Source organism: Coturnix japonica, chromosome 2 (genome assembly GCF_001577835.2).
Source record: "Coturnix japonica isolate 7356 chromosome 2, Coturnix japonica 2.1, whole genome shotgun sequence".
Taxonomy (NCBI): domain Eukaryota; kingdom Metazoa; phylum Chordata; class Aves; order Galliformes; family Phasianidae; genus Coturnix; species Coturnix japonica.
This window is the reverse complement of record NC_029517.1, coordinates 70,449,931-70,468,441: the sequence shown is the minus strand read 5'-3', so window position 1 is coordinate 70,468,441 and position 18,511 is coordinate 70,449,931. Positions and strand designations below refer to the sequence as shown.

At 39.7% G+C, this 18,511-nt stretch overlaps 1 long non-coding RNA gene across 1 annotated transcript in view; it reads right to left on the bottom strand.

Moving 5' to 3' along the window:
* Positions 1–5,121: 5,121 nt before the first annotated feature.
* Positions 5,122–18,511, bottom strand: part of LOC107309736 — a 76,117-nt gene continuing 62,727 nt past the window's right edge. The window contains exon 4 of the long non-coding RNA XR_001553311.2: positions 5,122–5,889. This is a non-coding gene — a long non-coding RNA (uncharacterized LOC107309736). The remainder of the gene's footprint in view (positions 5,890–18,511) is intronic.

Genomic DNA, 18,511 nt, shown 5'->3' with positions numbered 1-18,511 from the left:
AAATTTAATCTGGTTTGAGGTGAAGTATTCGCTGTTTTCTCTAAGACACACTGAATGTGTAAACACAGTGTAAGGCAGAAACGACTGAGTCAGGTCTCCAGCCTGTGCTTGCACATACTGACAACAGAAAGAGTCTCCTCTGCTCCAGTGACCCTCAAGGCATTGCCACTGCCTTCAGACAGCAGGAGAAAGTGTGACCTACTTTATCCTGGCTACTCGTGGCTGTCAAGATGGTTTTACATCCAAGTAACAGTGGTCACTGACTTTTTTGTAAATCAATATACTAAAAATCTAGTGAATTGGGTCAGACTTTACATTTTCCAATCCTCATAGCAGGACAATATTTCTGAAGCTTAAGTAAACGTGACTCACTTCTTCTTTCTTCCTTTCTTCCTTTCTTCCTTTCTATCTTCCTTCGTTTCTTTCTTCCTTTCTTCCTCTCTCTCTCTCTTTTCCTTTTCCTTTTTCTTTTTTTCTTTTCTTTTCTTTTTTTTCTTTTTCTTTTTCTTTTCTTATCCTGGAATCAAATATGCCCTTTTGTCTCTGTTGACCCAACGTTCTAAACAGTCATCAGAGAATTTTGCTTTCTCTTGTGTTCACTGCTGTCAGTTCTCCTTCCTGGTTCACACTGAATACTTTAATACTAACATAGGCCTCAATAATTCAGGTGCTTCACATGTAGCAATATCATTCTGTTCTGCAGGATTTCACACCATACACTCTCATTTTGGTCATTGTAGTGTGCTTCCACTGTGCCTCACAGCAATGCCACCAATACAGAAAATCTTGCTGTGTTTCACTTTTGATGTTTATACCTTGCTATATAGGAAAATAAAACCAAAGTGAACTGAAGAAAGGAAAATTTTCATTAAAAATAAAATTGAAAGCAATCATAGTATTGGAGTAATATTTATGGTGGAGGAAAGAAAGTATTCAGTTGTTAGCAGACCTAAGTGTACTCGTATAAATGTGTAAAGATACTCTGTTAGAGTTCTCATAAAATACTTTCCTTCCACAAGAATTACTTTCCAACACAAAATGAGGCTGGACTTTCTTGGCTTAAATATCAAAGTGATTGGCATCTATCTAAACATAACAGATAGCTCAGGCCAGCAAATCTCCAACTTCCTTTGATTTACAGATTCCTAAATATAGAGGTGCAGATCCTGCCTGAATAATTTAAGCCCAACTGACATGAGGTTTGCTTTCTTATTTTTATTTTCCAAACCTCTTAGAAGCTGCTTAGGGAGCACTACAGGTCCACAGACCCATTTCTGGTTTAGACCACTGTCCCCAATATATGGGCTTTCAAGTCGTATGCTGTTTGTGGTACCTCCTAACATTATTCTTGGCCATGGCATATCAAACAGAGAGAGCACAGCATGATATTGAGAGTATCATGTTATTTGCTCGGGACATTTTTGTTTCTGTATTTTTACCACTAATCAGTGGTAACCCCTGGCTAAAGAACTTTTCAGTACTCAGTAGGAAACAACAGAGTGTTTTTGGTTCAGCTGGAGTTTCAGGAAAGCGAAATAATGGGGAGCTAAATTATAAGTTTAGTTTAACCTGAAAGGCAACATTTTCTTTCTAAGGCTTTAACAATATTTTATAACCAAGATTGCAGCAGATAGTTGTGGAGCTGCAAATCAACACCATAGGCTTAGAATAATTCCAAAACAGGCTGATGATTTTATTGGTTAACTTAATTCCTTTTCTGTGCAGCCAAAATGATTTGCCGGAATTTACAGGAGTTTGGAAATCAACTCAAATCCTTATCTCCTTATTAAATGCATTTCAGCCAGGAAAGTTTACTTAGCTGCAAGTACGTGATCACGTCAGTAAGCAGAAGGATCTTCCTGTCATCAAAGCTCAAGACTCATATTTGAGAATGATGGCAGGAGGATCTTGGCATTGCACCCAGAGACATCTTCTGGTTTACAGGAACAGAAGAGGGAAAAATGCATAGTGCTCCACTGAGCAAGAGGCTGCAAACAGTGAGTGAGAGCAACACTCTCTTGACAAGGGCCGTTGCTCTCTGTTAGCCCTATCATAACAGCAGCCACAAAGCTATTGATTTTTTATCTTCTGAAGTGACTTAGTGGGCAGGACATAGGCCTTCCAGGAAGGAAATGGGAATCTCAGTGCAACTTTTACTCACCTATATGATTTTAAAGTGCCAGAGAAGATGTACAAACCATCTCTGACAAGAATGCAGCCCATAGGTATGCTTCTGAAATCCTAAGATCTTGAGGACAAATGACAAAAATGGAATGCAATATACACCTATGCTAATTATCTGCCTGTCAGTGTGCTCTGAAATGCATCTGGGAGTAAATACTGAGCTGTTTTAAAATTCACAGAAAAACTCATTCCAACTTTCTTCTCTTTGAACAATAGGAGATTTTGCTTTTTTTCCCTTCTCATGTTTTTTGAATCCTTAAATTGCTATAGCACCAAGTGAACATTGAGATAAACTGCTGTTCAGATAATTCACTGTCAAAAATATTGAGCATACTTTAGTTGGATGGCAGCAGTAATGGTCTTTTCAAGTGCCGCTGCACGAAAGCTGAGCCTATCAAGACTTTTTGGCAGGCACTGCATTTAACCTGTCATGTTATATATTGTACCAATGCAGCTGAGGATCAGTATAAATCAACTTACAAGCCTGAAGGAAATGAAAGAATGTTTTTTTGCAAACTATTAGCAACACAAGCGTCTAACAGAAGGTGGCAGCATTTTAACATTGTTAAGGCTACCTAAAAAGAGGGAATTAACTCAATCTGCATGTCAAGAGAGCTTCTCATGGTCCAGAGGGATGTGCCTTGAATTTATGGGTCTGATGAAAATACGTTGTTATGGAAAGGCATAAGGTGAAGTTTTGATAACTTTTCAGTTTTCATGAAGTAAGTGTAGGAAATGGACAAAGTAGGTTGCAGAGTGAAGGAAAGAGAAATATATTTAAAAATACAGCTGTCCAAAATGTCAGGAACAGCCCTCGTGAGACCAGAGAGCAGTTTTGTGGTAGCTCCATTATAAATAGTAAGAAAATATGGAGTCCCTAATTAATGACTGGGATTTGATCTCATACCAAGAGATAGTTCTCTTGCTTCCTGGGCAATCACATCCTGTATTGTCAGCTCACATAATCCCATCACAAGCTTTTTGGCATTTACTTTTTTTCTTAAAATCTCCAGCCTTTAGAACTCAGCAATGGCATGGGAACCCTAGTTTTCTCTTAAGGAATACCACCAATAAAAATAGTAAGATTTGAACCCTTGTGGTTACTGGAAAAAAGCAACCTCCCCTCTCCCCAAGAAAACAACAACACCAAAAGACAAACAAACAAAAAAGAAAACCACAACCCATTACTGACATGCTCTCACATTACTCAGAAACCAAAAGAAAAGGCAGAGTGGGAAGAATAACAGAATTTATGATAAATAAACCTCCAAGCTCATAAAATTAGCTTGAAGTCATTCATTGGAGTGGTCTGATTGACAGTGATTGTTGATAGGAAGCCTGGACACAGAATTGGGAGCCAAGGTAAGTTGCAATGAAGTCTGATGGGGCGGAATTAAGAGCCTGGCTTAGTGTATAATTGTGGGTGCAGAAAGGTGTTGTTCACTTTGGTGAGATTACTTGCTGATTTACAGCTCAAGTTGTTCACTGAACTGAGCTCCTAACTCATTTAAGAACTAATCCAGTGTCCAGTGCAGTTGGATGGTAAAACTCTCAAAATCAAGACATCTGCATTCCTAAATGGCCTTTTGGTTTTGGCTTGCTTTTTAACATCAAACTGCTTTAGTTATCATTTGATTCACCTTTCAAGGTAGATATAGACAGCACTAAGGAATACCTTACTAACAGCCACCACAGAGGCTCTACATGCTGACAAAAACATACTGTATTATTTTCTGTCTTTCTATTCCATCAGATTTGTCTTTGAAATCAGGTCAAAACTGACAAATCTCACTGGAAAATTTCAAAATGGAGTAGATATCTATTCCACATTTTGCATATGGGAAAAAAAAAAAAAAATGTTTATTTTGCAAAGACTTCCCACTGTATTCATATTGGAAGCTTGACTGCAGTGCAATTAAAGCAGTGGGCAGATTATCAAATGGCAACCAACCATGGGCGGAGTTAATCTAGAAGAGATACGAAACCTCACCGGAACTGAGATTTTCAGGTTTTAGCACAGATAACTCCGGGCACAGGCAGACAGTCACACAGTCAAAAATGGTACTGAGTAGATTGAGCCCCAGAAAGATTAAATGCCTATCTGGATGTCCTGGTGAGCTGACAGAAGAGCCGAGGATAGGATTATAACACCATTTGTTCTCAGATCTAGCAAGAATACTGTCAGAAAACAATTTTAAATTTCATGCTGAACATTGAGTTGCTGTACTTAGTATACTCGGCCAAGCACATGCTGGGCAGGAATAGAACTGATTTAATTTTGTTTGGCTTCTTGATGTGTCTTCCTGGAGTTCCTATTTTCTGCATTGTGGGTTAAATGCTTAAACAGGAAATCAGCTCAGAGGACCAGCTGACCATTTCAACCTTGTGGAAACATTTGTCCTTGCCAGCTTCCCAGAACAATTCAAAGAAAGCCTTGTTTCTGGTACACAACAGTAGTAAAAATCTGTGAACAATCTGAGTACACAATGATTTGGTAGAGTGATATCTGTTGCTCAAATTAAAGACTTAAGAGTGAATATCAATGCAGATATCTGCACAAATAAAGATAGAAAGTTCTGCTTAATTTGTGTGTTCTCCATACAGGAGAGCAGTCCTCTGAATGAGTGGCTGAGTTATTAAATGAATTTATCAACTAATCATCTAATACAGTGATTCTCAAAATTAGTCCACCCTAGATTTGACATAACTGATCTAAAATGACAACAATTACAAAAATCGCTTTACAAAAGAATGACCTTTAAGAGAAGAAAAAGCAAATTTAGTCTAAAATGAGTCAAATGACATATAAGCAATAGAGGAGGGATATCTTTCTTTCTTCTCGTCATTGTATTAAAATGTCTGCAATATCATAGTTCTGTCAGGCTTACAAATGTCACATTTCATATTTTTGTCAAGGAGTTTTTATTATTTTTGCTGTTTGTCCATGCATAAGGAATAAAGCTTCATGCATGACTTCCAATATCATTATTAACATCTTAAATAAAGTTCATTCCATCATAGCAGATGCATTTTAATTGCCACTTCTTTTAGCTCAGCTCTGCAAAACTGTTTATCCTGCTTTAAACTGAATGTCTTCTTACCAATGATAAGTTTTGTCAGTCCTCTAAAATGTAACATAGTGAAACTGCTGTTAAGGTCTGCGAATTAGATGGAAACAAAAAATGGAACTCAATGGGAGCTAATATATTTTAATTTGTTTTTCAAGAGATGGTGGATTTTATGCTACCCTGTCAATGGCTTACAGGCTGGTTCGACCTGGTTCTGTGACTACTGGGGCAGAGGGACCCCTGGATCCATGCCCTGAAAGGTAAAAGGGAAAAAAAGGAAAAGGGTAGAGAGATGAGCCTAAAAGTAAAACAGTGGCAACGATATGAGGAGAAACAAACAAATTTACTAAATAAGATATCAGAATGCAAGATAACACACTGTAATACAATATGATACAATATAATTAGAATTGGAGCTTATAAATCATACAAAATGAAAGTGAGCGTCCAAAAGTCAAAGGCCTTACTCTAATGCTGAGGTGAGACGATGTAGGGAGCACCTATGCTACTGAGATCAAGAAGGAAGGGGGAGTTCAAGAGATCTGAATGACTTCTATCCTCCCCTCTGAGCAGAAATGGTAACAGAACAGTGAGCAGTCCTTTGGGGGATGTAGTTCTTCTCTTCTGGGACAGGTACCTGGAACATGAACATTAACTCATTAGATTGCTTTAACATGATGTTATGGTATGGAATAACAATAACCAAAAATCATAAAGCAACACAAATCACCTCTTAGTTAAAATTTCTAGTGATCTCAGGATAGAGATTTTCCTGAGAAAAGACTTTGTGAACCCCTTGGAATTTTGTCCAACATGAAAAGTCATTACCTCAATATGAAACTGACATATCTCCAAATATCAAGCCTGGTCCGTGTGGAGATCAGTTCACACTTTAGAAAGTTGTGAGCAGAATTTGGTGTAGATACTTGTGTACTAGTATGTGGGCTGAAGGACAAGCTGCAATTTGCCTGGGGTGTGACAATCCTACTTTTGAGCAGGAATAAGTTGATTCTATGGGTAGCATTGTTCTTTTTGCTTTCTGATGGGCTTGCACAGTTATTACCAGGTATATATGTTTGATGCCAGGGAACACCTTGGAAAATGCTTACTTAAGAGTCTTTATTGTGTCATGATCTTTTATTTTTCAGGCACTTTGAGCTTGCTTTGAGAGCCCTGATGACTTCACTTGCTTTCCTAACTTCAGCAGTTCTCTTGGGCAGACTACCTGAATTTCATGTTCCAGTAATTTAAACAAGTTGTGTCTTGGTAAGAGCTTCCTGGCAGAATACACAGAGCCATTTCTCTGTCGCTGAAGGAATCAGAGAAAGACTTAGGTTGAAGAAGACCTTAAAGATCATTGAGCTTCAACCTCTCTGCCATAGGTAGGGTTACCAACCACTAGATCAAGTTGCCAGGGCCTCATCCAACATGCGCTTGATCACCTTCAGGGATGGGTATCCATAACTTCACATGGCCTCACTTGTCAAGCTTGTCCAGGTCCCTCTGGATGGTGTCTCTTCCTTCTATTATATTAACTGCACCGGTAACCAGTCAGAAAGTCACCAAATTGGTCAGGCATGACCTGATCTGCTGGTGTTTGTGAAATCATTTTGGCTATCTTGGATCACCTCCTCATCTTGCATGTATCTTAACACCTCCTCCAGGAGGATCTGCTCTGTGATACTCCCAGGCACAGAAGTGAAGCTCACTGACCTGTAGTTCCCCAGGCCTTCCTTTCTCTCTTTCCTAAAACTGGGAGTAATGTTTTCCTTTTCCTACAACTGGGAACGTCACCTCGTAGCCACAGATTTTCAAAGATGATGGAGAGCAGCTTGGCAAGCACATCAGTCAGTTCCTTCAGAACTCTAGGATGGACGCCATCTGGCCCCATAGACTTGCATGTGTTCTGAGGCAACCTTGGACTTGCTCTGCTCTTACAGTGAGAGAGATTTTGCTCCCCTGATCCCTGAGGAGAGGTGCAGAGACACAAGAGGCATAGGAAGTCGATGAAGACCCAAGTAAAGAACTCATTGAGTACCTCAGCCCCTTCACCATGTCTGAGGAAGCCAGTTTTCCCTTCTCATTTATCAGAGAGGATACAGTCTCCTTTGCCTGTCTGATCTGACTGATGTATCTAAACAATCCCTTTGTGTCACTTTTCACATCTCTCAACAGGTTTAATTCCACCTTCACCTTGGCTTTCTTGATCCTCTCTCTGAACATCAAGATAGCATTCTTATATTCTTCCTAGTCCACCCACCCCTGCTTTCATCACTTACACTTTCCCTTTTTTTCCCTCAGTTTGACCAGCAGGTCCTTGCTCAGCCTCCTTCCTGCCTCCTCTGCTTTCTTTCTTCTGCTGGAGGACAGAGAGCTCTTGTGGCATCCTTGAAGTGCTGACAGATCTCTTGTTCCTTTGTCCTCAAGGACGATTTCCTAGGTGATCTCATCCAGTAACTCTCTAAACAACCCAAAGTTCACTCTCCTGAAGCTCAGGGTCCTGACACTTCTCTTTGCCAGGCCAATGTTCTATAAGATTACAAACTTGACTAGGGCATTGTCACTACATCACAGGCTACCTCCAATCTAAAGCTCTTTAATGATTTCTTTTTCACTGGTGAGTACAAGGTCCAGTAATGCTTCACCTCTGATTTGTCTGTTCAATACTAGGGTCAGAAAGTTATTATCAGTAGACATCAGGAGTCTCCTGGATTGCTTGCAGCTTGCCCTGTTTTTTTTCCTATCATGTACCTGGGTGGTTGAAATCCTCAACTAGGATGAAGGTCTTCAAGCATAATTAAGTCCTCTTGTACCTGAAGCAAGAAGACCTCATCCACAGGCTCCACTTGAATGATCAGCTTGTAATACACCCCAAATACCAGATATTGGTCCAGTCCCTAATTTATCAAAAGCTCTCAACCTGGTCTTAGATGTTTCTCAGATGCACTTCTTCACAGTCTATACACTTCTCAACACAAAGCGCAACTCCCCCACCCCTCCTACCTATCCTATCTCTTCTACAAAGCTTGTAGCCTGCCTCAGTCAAAGTACCCTGGTTATATGATTTGTCCCACCACATTTCTCTTATGGCAATTAGGTCATAGTTTTCTAATTGCACCACAGTTTCCATCTCCTCTTGTTTATTTCCCTTGCTGTGTGCATTGGTATAATGGTACTTCAGGTGGGTTACTGGTCAGATCATCTTCCTTGAGGAGCCCTCCCAAAATACTCTGGGACAACTCTGAGGATTTCTTCTGCTTCTTCCTGAAGTGAGAGTGTTCCTTGACTCTGTCACTCAGCAATACATCCCCTTCCTCCACCAAATGAGTTAAAAGCCCTGGTGATGAGTCCAGCTACCTTGCTGCCTAGTATATTCTTGTCCCTCCTGGTCAGTTGTGTCTCATCCAACATCAGCATTCCTGGTCCATCAAAGCTTTGGGAATAAAAGCGCTGGAATCTGAAGCCCTGAGCATGACATTATCCATGCAACCAGCCAGTCTGTCCTCCTGCTCATATCCCAGTCTCCAGCTGGGAGGACTGAGGAAGGCATTGTCTATGCTCCCAGTCCCTGCAACATTTACCCAAAGTACATAAATTCTTTTTTTTTTTTTTTTTTTTTTTTTTTTTTTTTTTTTTTTTAATTTCAAAGCCACACCCTTATGTGACACAGCTTGAAAGACCAGGAGTGGCTAGTAGACCCCCAGGGGTTCTATGGTGATAGGACATGGGGAGACGGTTTCAGATTAAAGAGGATAGATTTAGGTTAGATATAAGGAGAACTCTAGAGGAACCAAAGGGTCTTCAAGCAGTTCCTTCAGTTGTGACACAGAAATTCAGGAGAGATTGCTTAAAGGCACCTTTTAAATATCACTTATTGTTCACCACTACAACAGAGCCCTTAATTTTGAATTTGATATTGACTTTAATTACCCTTCATTTGTGGGTAGAAATGTGACTGATATCCACCAGGACACCTAAACACTCATCTTGTTCTCAAAGTATTTATCGACAAATCTAATTTTAAAGCTATTTTCTGCATACCTAATCTTGTAAGAATATTAATATTCTGCCTAATACATTCTGTATAAGCAAACAAATCAATTTTTTAGAAGGTTGTAAGTGTTAAGTCTGCAAATTGAAGATGACTTTTTAATGCAGGCACTAAGATTTTTTAAATCTTCCCAAAAGCTTCTTTGCTACTTTGCCTGCTTTTCACTCAAATTAGGCCATTTTGGTAGACCTATGATAGTAATTAGTGAGGACAAGTGAAAAATAGTCCAGACTTACTAATGTCATGTTCCCTTGTGGAATCAACAAGCAGTGGAAGAAGGTTTAGGGAGACAGAAGTTTAACTTCCTCAGGCAGTAGTAGGTCTTAGTATATAAAGTATGAATAGCTTCATCCTGCATTCAGCTTTGTCATGATTAGGTTTGTCTTTGCCTGGTCATGTCAGAGTTTTATGTCTCAGTTCTACTTCTGTAATTTTGATAAGAGTAAGATTATTTCCACAGCAAAATGCTGCTGAAGGATAAACTTACCTTAAGCAAGATGAGCGTCCAAAATTGTAGCCCCATCTGCATTGCAAATGTGAAACAAGACATCAGGCAGATTTTATGTACATGAACAGTTTTGGTAGCTCAAGTTGTTCTCTAAATGAAAAAGATTGGATAGAGCTGTTGGCAAATTCACAAGGCCTTCTGCCCACTGTGTCAGAAGAAATCAAAGGACATGGGCCTTGGTGTTTCAGCCAAACTGCAGCTCCCCATGAAGAGCACTGCAAGCTTGAGTACATCGTTTCATTTGCATATGCTGAGACAGTTGGCAACTTTTCTGTATCAGGGGAGGCGTCAGTGTGAGCATGGGATTTCTCACCCACTGGGAGAAAGATGAAATACAGGGAACTAAGGAGCCAGCAGTTTCTATACAGAAGTTGGAGTCTGTCTGTAATAACACCAATGGGATTTGCTCAGTTTTATTTTTAGAAGATCATGCTCAATCAACTCAGTATTTCCACTAGAAGAATATAAAACTATAAAAATCTGTTGTTTTTATTTTCTGTCTTTTGACAATGGATCCGTACATTCATGATGATTTCTTAGGCAGAGCTTTTATACCCCATATAGATAGATGATTGGACTACTCACTGTTCTTTTCCAAAGTCTGTTTGCTATGTTGTTTTTTGTTTGTTTTTTTTTGTTTGTTTGCTTGTTTTTCTGGGGAGTGCAGCATTATGTGCTGAAAGTCTATTAGCAATAACAAGGTGAATTAGGCAGCAGACTTGGTTAAACATACCAATATTCCTCTTCCTTACCATAAAAAGCCTAAAAGCTTGATTTGTTTCAGAGATACAGAATAAACCATGTGTTTGTTCCAGTACATTTTAAGGAAACGTGGTATATACACATGCAATGCATATATACTATAGATACATACATACACTGTACTGTTCTATATTATCTACCTATACATATATACGTATGTCTTTATTAATTAGGGCAACAGAGCAAAGCAGGGAGCCTAGAGTGCTTTCTGGTTTGAAAGCTGCCAGCTGAAATGAAATCTAAATGCAAAGCACGTTGCCTCACAAAAAGTCCCAGGTGGCATTAGGTAAACCTCAACTAAACTTGTTTATATACACTTTGTGAATGATTCTGTGAACATCGATGCAGTGGTATTAATGTACTGCTGGTGACACATTTGGTTAACTAGTCTGCTTGTCTTCTCACAACATTTGAGTGAGCTACATGAAACAGTGAGGCTTGTAATACTTTCATAGCAAAGGCACTTGCAGAGTGCCTCAGGACCATGTTCCAAATTTGTTTCGGTGTTATTTGGAAAGGGACATAGCAATAGCAGGTGTGGAGTGTACAACATCCTAGAAAGAGAGAAAAAGAAGCTATAATAGCTATAATATTGTTTAAGTTGCAGTGGTTTGGGTGTACCTGGGGACACCTGGACTTTGTGCTAAGCTTGACAGTCTTGCAGAGATAATGGGAACCTATAGTTCTAGAAAGCAATGACTTAAGATAGTCATGTAAACTGAAAGTGGTAGGTAACCAGAATGATGCTGTGGCTGTTATCAGTTCTTAATCATTCAAGGCTAATATTTGGGTTAGACACTGGGGCCCAGAGGGATGACATGTCAGTTCTTGCCAGCTTGAAAGAGGAAGTTGGGAAGTTGTGGTTTCTAAGACATAGATGCGAAGTAGAACCTGACACCTGTGCTGTTTGCTTGTGGGCTCTGGTTCTGCCTCACCTGAGTCACTTGCAGGGCTGTATGTACTTATTCTAGGGCTCTTTGTCCTTCATTTCTCAAAATGTTGCTTATATAATCTGATAAGACTCCATGCAAGACTTCCAGATGACAGCTCCCTCACAAGAATTATGTTTTATTTACAGCCACTCTTTCTTTGATAATGGAAATGGTTTTAAATAGATTAACTGTCCCACAACAAACACACGCTTGTAGCAGGAAATCAAGGTCTTGAGAATGGGTACTCAAAGAGTGGAAGAAATTAGCAGCTACCAGAAAGAAGTTTATAATTATGAAAGCTATGATGCCATTTAAAAGGCTATCCCAGACACAAGTAGGGATTTGCTGATGGTAACACTAAATCATCACATGAAATCTCCTGGTGAACAAAGGTCTGCTTTTTATGGACCTTGAGAATAAAGCTCTCTAGATATGGGCCCAAGGGAATGAAAGGGTTGCAAGGAAACTGGTCAAAATCTCTCTATGTATCCTCTAGCATTAAACATTAAAATATAAATGTTTTTACAAATAAATAGAGCTAAAGAGAGAGAGAGAGGGAAGGAGAGAAAAAGAGAGCAACTTTAAAGTTACATGTTACAGTTTTTACTGGCACCTTCCCTCCTGCACATTTTGTTAACAGTAAGTGTTGTGTCTTTAGGGAGCCTAATATACATATTAAAGGATTAGATGCCTTTTATCTACAGCATTCATACAATGAAAACCTATGTTTACAAGGATGAAAAATATTAGTGTTGAGGGTTTTCTGTCTGGGCTTAGGAAATATGTTCTTATCAGTGCTTTGTCTCTGGATGGGCTAAGTCTAGATGCTGGAAATATCAATGCAAATATTAGAAATAGTGTTTCTGTTTACTTAATTGCTTTCTTCAGAACTGATGAACTAGGGTCCTTACTACCTACTCTCTCTGTTTTGCTGTTGCATACCTGACAGCTTCTTTCCCCTTGGTTAACTGGAGTGAAAATCTGAAGTTACTGTGGAACTTTTACCACTTGTCAGCTGAGTTCTGGTAATCAGCTATGTAAGTACCTCACAATGACTTGAACGAATGTGTAGCAACAGAACAGCAAGGGCTGGACAATTTTGTCAGGTCTCTTTGACAGGCTGAAGCTTGTTAAGCTGCTATAATTGAGTTATAACTCAGTCATGTGGCCAAGTCCTGAATTCCAGTGCAAGTGTCCAGAGATGTGTGGTTAGCAGTGGATAACTGTTCAAAGAAAAGATCTCTTTTCATGTGTTTAGTGATGCTGTGATTTTGGCAAAGGCTGCAGAGTCTCTGATGAACACCTTGAAGCAGCAGTTCTACTTCTTTCAGCCCAGGCATATGTGCTATTTTGGCTGGTAAAATGAAGCCATGATGTTCCAGTTCTTCCCATAAAGTTAGCATAATAAGTGTCTTGAATTATTTTATTGTTATTATTTTTAACCAGGCTGGGGAGGGGGTGAAGGCTGACAGTAACGAAGGAATATAACAAAAGTAGAAGCAATAATCAAAGATCTGCTCAGAATTAAATAGGTGCTAGTCATGTACATACATCTGAGCTCTATTTAATGACTTGAAATACCACATAATTATATGCCTGCCATTTCTTTTTCTTTCTTGTTAAAGTCTCACCCACTTTTTTGTCTGTGAAAAGTTCATTTAAAGCTGTCTCTCCCGTGCAATAGGAAAAATAACCGTTCATTCAACAGTATAATACAAATCCTAGAATGTTTTCAAATTTCTCTCTTTTGTGTGCTTCAAGATTGACAACTATATAATTAAGGATAACAAAAAGAGAAGAGATTTAACAAGATTTAGCACAACTCAGGCAACTTAGGTAGCAGGGGGAAAGAAAGTCAAGGGCAGATGTTAAATGAATATGTGAAATTACTCATCAGAGGTGTGCAGACCTGGTTTGAAGAAAGAATGGAAATTTAAGAACAGAAAACGATCACCCAGGTGAATACTTGAAGTATGCTAAGGCCTGCAGCCATGTGTTGCTTGCTGAAGTCAAACTGGAGATCAGGATCGGCCTGACAATCAGTACCCTCTTTCAAAGAGGACGTATGCACATAGATCTCTCCAGGGATGACAGCTCCAAAGTACTACTGTTTCCAGGGGCATTTTAACAGTGTCTTTTTTGTCTTTGTCTTTCCCTATCCGCAGTGTGTGCATGGAGGTATGACAGAAAAACAGTCTGCCATATTCCAGTATAGCGTGGTGTACAGCATGCTTGACATCTTTTCTGTAAAGAGTGTATACCTGCTCACTGGTCACCTCAAGGTCCAGTTTCAGGTAAATCCAATGGAAGTCCTCTCTTGTGATCTCTTATTTAGAGAAGTGAGGAAAAATAGGCTCTGCTTCTTCAAATAGGTCACTAGTCTTCCTGTAACTGTTCATTCTCCTTCAGATCCCTTCGGTTTGTCTCATTTTCTCTATATGGCTGTTTTTTAAGTACATTTTTGCAGATTTTTTTCACTTAAACAAATCCTATTTTTCCTGATAACACTGTCAAAATCTCTAAGCTTATAGAACTATTTCAGTCACTTCGAGTCTATTTCATTGATATCCATCTATCATTATGAATGTTAAAGAGAGCTCAAAAAGCTCTCCTTAGAAGGATTTTAAACTTTTAAGACTGGTAAAGAGGGGACGTTTCACAGAATCACAGAATTTTAGGGGTTGGAAGGGACCTCCAGAGTTCATCGAGTCCAACCCCCCTGCCAAAGCAGGTTCCCTACACCAGGTTGCACAGGTAGGCATCCAAGCGGGACTTGAATATCTCCAGAGAAGGAGACTCCACAACCCCCCTGGGCAGCCTGTTCCAGTGCTCTGTCACCCTCACTGTAAAGAAGTTCTTGTACACATTCGTGCAGAACTTCCTGTGCTCCAGTTTATGTCCATTTCCCCTTGTCCTGTCTCCACATACTGCTGAAAAGAGTCTGGCCTCGCCACTTTGTCCCCCCCCGCCCCCACACACACACCTCAGGTATTTATAGACCTAGATCAGGTCCCCTTTCAGTCTTCTTTTCTTAAGGCTAAGGCCTTACTTAGCCTGTCTTCATAGGGGAGATGCTCCAGTCCCTTCACTATCTTTGTGGCCCTCCGCTGGACTCTTTCCAAGAGATCCCTATCTTTTTTGTACTGGGGAGCCCAGAACTGGACACAGTATTCCAGATAAGGCCTTACCAGGGCAGAGTAGAGGGGAGGATCACCTCCCTCGACCTGCTGACCACACTCTTTTCAGTGCACCCCAGAATGCCATTGGCCTTTTTGGCCACGAGGGCACACTGCTGTCTCATGGTCAACCTGTTGTCCACCAGGACTCCCAGATCCCTCTCTGCAGAGCTCCTCTCCAGCAGGTCTTCCCCCAACCTGTACTGGTGCATGCAATTATTCCTCCCTAGGTGCAAGACTCTGCGCTTGCTTTTGTTAAACCTCATCTGGCTTCTTACTGCCCACCTCTCCAGCCTGTCCAGGTCTCGCTGAATGGCAGCACAGCCTTCAGGCATGTCAGCCAATCCTCCCAACTTCATGCCATCAGCAAACTTGCTGAGGCTCAGAACACTTCCTGTGGCCCAGAACAAGATTCTCACAGGTTCATTACAAGCCTAGTTCTGACATTTTGAAAGTCCATATAACAGACAATCAAATAATTCAGAGCTATTTTCAAAAGTTCACCCAACTGTCTAAAGATCAATTTTTTATTTTTTATTTTTTTTGCAAAGAATACAGATATGTAAATGAGAGCAAAAATTTAAATTCCATAACAAAATTTCCTTCATAAGCAGGGAGGAAAAAATACAAACACGTTTTCTGACCAACTTCAGTATTCACTTACAAAGACGTTCTGAGTATTGTATATTTATTGAAGTAGAAGAGTGGTGAACTCCAACAAAAATACCCTTCCTGCTTCTTTGTGGGAGCTCAGAAAATGCTGCCTCACTATCTGAAAGTCCCATTGAGTTAATCCATTTAGTGAAATCCTGTCTAGACACATTCCCATTGCTTTAAATTCCATTTGAGCATAACTCAGTTTCTAATGAAGTTGAAATACAATAGGAAAAGCACAGATGAAAATACATGTCGTATCTGCACCACTGTGAAAACATCAGAAGCTCTACAAGAAAGTGGAAATGCTGAGTCTTAAGCTGCATGCCCATGAACATTGCTCAAAATAAGCAATTTTTATTTCTTATCTTATTTTCATTGTAAGCCACTGGCTCCAACTCCAAATAATTTCTTTTAAACGCAAGGGCAAAGAGGACCTACAGAGCTGCATAATATTTTCCCCATTTATTTCTCTCTCCTTTCACATTGCTGCCCTGCTAACTTTATACCATTACACCTTGCTGATTTCCTTTGTATTTACATCAGTTTTAGACACCAGTTTTATCCTCTTCACAACCAATGGTTTAAAAATTCTTGTGCATATAACAGATGCACATGTGCTGCTAGAGCAAATGGACTGTAAATACAGAACTATCATCCCACCTCATCCAGGGAAGTTGTCCATGTGGTACAATAGCATGGTTTCTTGCCAGTCTTTGGCCAATATCTTGAAGCATATTTCTCATTTTACTATGCACTTTGCTTTTGTCATCTTTCCTGGGACTTATATAATGATGAGACAAACCTGCTTTCTAGTGGTTTCCCCAGTAATGAAGCCACAGCTGCTTTGGTCTCAGCATAAGAGAAAGCAGCTGTGTCTGTGGCATAGCTTCATTCCTCACCTATCATAATCACTGCACTGTAGCGACTGTAGGAGTAGCTGACTCCATTGGCTTTATACCAGGAATACTTTATCCAAGCAGCTGCAAATGGATTTGAGACCTTTTGCTTTTTCCACAATGATCCTGTTGCTGTGCTTGTTGATGTAGGCAGACATCTCTCAGGAGGTGCTGGCTTTATCATTTAAACAAGTTGACTTCTTGATGATGACATTCTAAAATTAGCAGTGTTTAACTGGTCTTTATCAAGCTCGCTATCCCAGCTGATTGATTAAAAAAACCTTTATAAATGATCTAATTAATCCCTCAGAATAATTAAAGTTCCAGTTGAGGCTAGCCCAAAATATTTCTAGCATCTAAAGTTTCCATATGTATAAAAATAAAATTAAATACAAAGGCAGACTGATCCAGGTAGCCAGAACTGCCAAGCATAGAACTAATCAATTCTGTCTACAAGGTTATTAGCTTCAGGACATTCTTTGGCCTTGGTTTGTGAAGAAATAGAGATGTGGGAAACATAAGGAATTGCCTGCAGGAAGGTCTCACCTGTGGTGAATAAATATTATCCTCATTGCCTTTTCTCTAAGATTTTGGCTGCAATGCCTCTTGGGCACATTTGATAAAGTTGTTATGACCTATTCTTCAGCATCCCAGAAATGTTTCTTTTAGGAGAAAAATAAGTGGTACTGGAACAAGATATTTGTTACCTCTTTAAAGCTAGGATCTTTGTACACTATGAGATGCCAGATTTGTTCTAAATTAAATGTGTATTACTGTCTTCAGTTCCAGCTATGAATTGTAGTCCAGCTGCTTGGGTAATCCAAAATATCATTATTTTATACAGCTATATTGTTGCAAAGGAATGCATTGTAGCTGCCAGATCTGACTGCTGATGATTATATTTGCAATGGTAGAACTGAGCCTCGGTTGTAACTGATAATTGATCTCAGATCAGTTCCTTAATCAAACAGCATGTCTAGACAAAATTCTTGTTGACTCTTCCTGTCAAAAAATCTGCAGGATCTTTTAAAAGCTGAACAGTTTCTGAATCAGTCATTTTAATTACAGCTTTATCATATTTGCAGAGAAGTGGGTAACTAGCTATTCTTGGCAAAGCAAAGGAAACATAATCTGCAGCTTTACTGGCTACGAGCATACTGTGTATAACAATAACACATATTCTCTGAAGAAAGCTCTGGATACCAAGAGGGACTCATGAGGAACACCAGCACAAACCTAATTATCACAGAAAAAAAAGGACCCTTTGGTTGCAGTAGCTGAGAGCATGTTCCTGAATGCCAGTGAAACTATCTGATTCCTGCTATAGCCAAGCCCCAGTGCATTAAGTGTGGCCCCATGAGGAGGTCATGGCATAATTCCTAGTGATTTTGAAGGAGCCAGGACAGCATCCCACAGGCTGAATTATGGCATGCTTGGCAGCAAGACTGAACTCTGCAGAGCTTTTAATCATGCTACTGTCGTGCCAATAGTATTGTGATATGTAATAATAAGAAACATGGGCTAAAACAAATAGAGAAAAGTGTGAAAAAGGAATGGAGAAAAACCATACTCACAAACACATAATGATCATTGTCCAAGCTGGTGGGCCAAACACTCCCAATGGCAAAAGGCTTTTTTTTTTTTTTTGGTAAATAACTTTGTCAAAGTTTCACTTTGTGCGCTCAAACATCCTATGTTCAGTGGCTCCAAAAGGTTATTATTAGCACTTGTTTTAATTGTTACTCTAAAAACAATATAGTCATGCATTTCCCAGATAGTCATGTTGTCTGCTTTGCCCATGAGACTGTTGTCATCAGTTCCTTTAATAATTATTGTGGTATGGAGCGGAATTTTGAGCTAATTTGCTTTTTCACACCTCTGTGTAAAGCCTTTCTACATCTCCCAATGTCTTTGGAAATTCAGTGGATAAAACTGGAGCAGCCTTTTCTGAATATTTACTGCAAATTGCATTTTCCCAATTTTCCACCCGTGTTAACTACAGCCCAACGATATCTGGGGATAACTGGAATTTTCCTTGTGACCATAATGCTGCAGTATGTTAGAGATACTGCAGAGGGCAGAAGCTGGGAAAGTGAGTGAAGGAAAGGAAGAACATCTATGATTTGGTTCTGTGGGACATAGGTCTGAAACAAGAGACAGGAAATGAAGCCACAGGCTAAGGGACAAGTAAATTATAGGAGATGCAGAAGATCTGAGGGAATCATGGCCAGTGAGGCAGGAAAAATACACAGAAACAAAGTGGGAAAAGGAGAAAGC